Genomic DNA, 3,724 nt, shown 5'->3' on the forward strand with positions numbered 1-3,724 from the left:
ATGAGATGTAATGGAGTTTGAAAGCATAGGGCCCTCGCCGGGATGCGGGTCCTGTCGGGGAGGGAAAGGCACCCTGGGAGGTCTGGAAACTGGAGCAAATAAAACCTGTAGCCCCAGCCCTGCGCCTTCCTGCCTCTTCCCCAGTAAGATCTGGCAGAAATTTGGGGAGAGGGAAGAGAATAGAGCTGTCAGGGGGCAGCAGCTCTATTTGGGAGGGTGAGGGTTGGGCAGGAGTGGGGCATAGGGGGGAGATGTTGGGGGGGAAAATGCCTTCTTTTGCCTGCCAAGTGTGCTGTGTGAGGATGGCCTGGAGCAGGTCTGGTTGGTTCCTGCTCTGAATGTTTCTCTTAGCCCCAGTTTTCCAGCTCTTTGCTCTAGCTGTGCAAGACCTGCCGTGTCCCTTGGGCTGCGTTCCCTCCCTGGTGTTGGTTCCAGGTGGCTTCCTCTTGCAGGCTGGCTTGCCTGTCGCCGCCCCATGAAATCTAGGCCGACTCGAACTAGGGTTTTGTCTGTGCGTGTGCTAGAGGTGGAATTAATGCCAGTTCTGGGAGGTGTCCCAGAGATTTCATTTTTCTTATATTCCAGCAAAATAAAGGAGGCTACAGGGGATCCTACCCTTCATGTTGCTTGGCTTGAGGATCGAAGCAAGGAGCCTGGTTCAGTGTCCGTGTCCTGCTGCGTTGCTCTGTGGAGGTGATGGAGCCAGTGCTGCTCAGTGAACCTGTGATGGGGCACACCAGTCCTTGGTAGGTGAGACCTTGCTTACATTGCAGGACTACCTGCCATGGCAAGAGAGGAGTGCTCCGTTGTCATCCGTGTGGTATTCTCAGTTTCATGCGCTGCAATTAAACCAGCTGCCAAATAATGATGTGGCAAATCTGGGTGGTGTGGCCTCCTCCAATCTGCTCCTGGAAGCTGGGCAGATGAGCTGGAGTGGAAAACATCTGCTCTGTGCATCCTGGGTCATGGTGATGATTTATGACTTTTAAGTAGATCTTAAATTTGCGGGTAAAAAGTTTCCTACCCAGACATACCAAAGATGGCACTAGTTCCTTCCGATCCCCCCAGGTCCCTCCGAAAAGAGCAAGGGCAGCGTCGCTGCCGTTCCTTTTGAGCAGGGATGAATCAGCAGAGGGTAAATAGCAGAGAGGGGCTGGTACTGCTGTAGTGGCTCTGCAGACACAAACTACGTGAACGTTCATCACATCCTGAGAACGCACCTCAGATTTTCTTTTACGTCTATTGTTATTACACGCTGGTTGGGCTCGAAAGGTAAAATCAAGTGTATCCGACCAAACCTGTCTCATGTAGTCAGCAATTCCCACCTGGCAGTGGGGGCTACAAGGGGCTTTCCTGGTCTTCATAGGTGTGAGCCCAGCAGAGCCGATGCTGGCTGTGGGAAGCAGCCGCGGTTCACATCCACTCCGCGCGTTATTCCCTGTCTTGGCAAAGCCGTGGAAGCTGGCACTTTTATTGCGCAGGCGCTCCCGAAGGTCTTGTCTGAAACCGTGTCTCAGCGGAGGTGTGACTGGTGCCACCAGTGGAAAAGTGCCACCTGGACTGGGGTGTCCCAGCCGACTTTGGCCAGCTGGGAGGTGGCAGAATTTTCACAAGCTCTCTGAGGCTGTATGGAAATGCTAATCAGGGAAGTGAGGCTTTTTCTTTTATTTAGAGAAGGACCACATTGTAAGCGGTGCTGTGCTCCAGATCGAAGAGGCCTTCACCCAGTTCATCGGTCCCATCTTGTGAAGGCTGGAGGGAGAGGAAAACTGTTGAGCCTGGTATTTCCGAGGCACTTGCAGGGGAATTGGATGCAAACTTCTCTGAACAGCCTCCGAAATGCCAGGGCTGGGTGACGGGGTTGCCATGATTGTACCATGAGTCTTGCATTGGTTGCGTGTTTTTCTTGGAGTCAGTTCCTGGAATCACACAATTAGGTAGGAATGTGTTCTTTAATTTTCAAGGAAGAAAGTCCGTTTCAGGATCTCCCTGTCCCTGAACCTTCACAACTAAAGGGAAGTGAGAAGGTCCTTGGTTGGCCAAATTTGAGCTATTGGTGTTTTGCAGCCAGGTCCATGTTTTTGAAAATGGACAGTAAAAGCCTTTCTCCATTTTCTGAAGCGTAGTCCTTTCCAGCACTTCAAGGGCTGAATACATAAAAACCCAACTGCTCCGTCTTTGTCTCCTCTCTAACCCAGCACAGAGGCGATCAGAATAGCTCTTTGTGTCTGTGAAAATGATCCATTTTGGGTGCACAAAACAAGTTCTGCAGGGCTTAAATGATTTTGGTGAGATCTTAGCGGCCTTTGAAGCTCTCAACCTGTTGGTGTTGCCCACACCTCATTGACTTCAAGGAGATTATTCCTGCTGGCTGTTAGTCTGGGAAAGGAGATTTGAGAGCTGATGAGCTTAATGAACCAAAACCACTGCTCAGCTCCTGCACCGGGACTTGTGCGGCACGGGAACCTCTATGGTGGTCCTTAGCCCATGGCCTTACTACATAGGAGCAAAGCACATTTCTTCCCAAAGTTAAGGATGCCGAGGTGGGAGCTGAAGGCTTTGCTGTGCAGCGCAGCTGAAAACCAAGTAGGTTCCCAAATGTGCCACGAAAGCCTAAAGTTGGGCTTTAGAGCTGGCTCAGGGCTCAGCAGCCGGGCATCCAGGGTCACCCAGCACCCATCCCCTGTGCTTTGCTGCACGCAGGTTCTGCTAGCAGCAAAGGGGTGCAAAGCAAGAAAGGACAAAAAGGCAGGCAGCGTTAGGAGGGCATTTCTAAAACCTCCCCAGACTTCTACCACTTCTTGTTTTTTCTTTTTAAATTCATCTTAGTCTCAAATCCATCTTAAAAGGGGTTGTTTCAAAATCTTTTCTTCATCTTTGGCTTTCCATGCCCATGCCCATGCCCTGTCTTGGGGAGGTTCTCCAATGAAAATGCAACTCTTCCCAGTTTGAGGCAGAAGAAAAGCCTCATCTCTTGCTTTGCAGCAGTGTTAAAAGGAAAAAAAGGCTTTTTGGGGCAAGTTCATGCCTGGAAAGCCCCACACCCTCCCCCTGAATGAAGCTGTTCCCTGGGGTGCCATGGAGATGGGACATGCCAGCCTGGCAACAGGGTCATCGGCGACACCCGCAGCCCCGGCTGTTCCCTGAGGGCTTCGGTGGATGAGCAATGGCTGGCTCACCTCAAAAGGAGCCGAAGCCCTGGGGTGCAGGCTGTTGCCCATCTGCCTTCGGGTTAGATGCTGCTTTTGCATCTAAAAAAAGATTCAAGGAATCTGGGCTCCCTGGGAAGGAGGGATGAGCTGGATGGGGCGGATGCTGGCAATTACGCTGGTGCTGAGCACCTCTCCTTCATGGTGATAACCTAATCAAGCTGATGAGCCCTTAAAATAAGGACTTTAGCCCTGGGTAAAATAACGGTGATGAGATCGCTAAGCACAGGGATTTTTGTCTTTTAGTTGCCAGCTGGATGAAGACAAGTTGTGGCAAGGTCTCTGGCAATAGCGAGGGACCACCTTCCCGAGCAGCCCTGCACGGGCCAGGCTGTGTCTCTCTCCCTCCCCGTTGGACAGTAAGGTGTGATAATCCCTTAAGCATTTAATTACAGCTGCCAGGGCTGGAGGAAACCATCTTCTGCCCCGTTCGCATCAGCCTGGATGTGTGGCAGCAATCCCACGAGGGTCGTGTCCGACAGGCTCTGTTACCCGCACCCAGGCTGTCTCGGGGG

Source organism: Cariama cristata, unplaced genomic scaffold (assembly GCF_000690535.1).
Source record: "Cariama cristata isolate BGI_N322 unplaced genomic scaffold, ASM69053v1 scaffold2731, whole genome shotgun sequence".
NCBI lineage: Eukaryota > Metazoa > Chordata > Aves > Cariamiformes > Cariamidae > Cariama > Cariama cristata.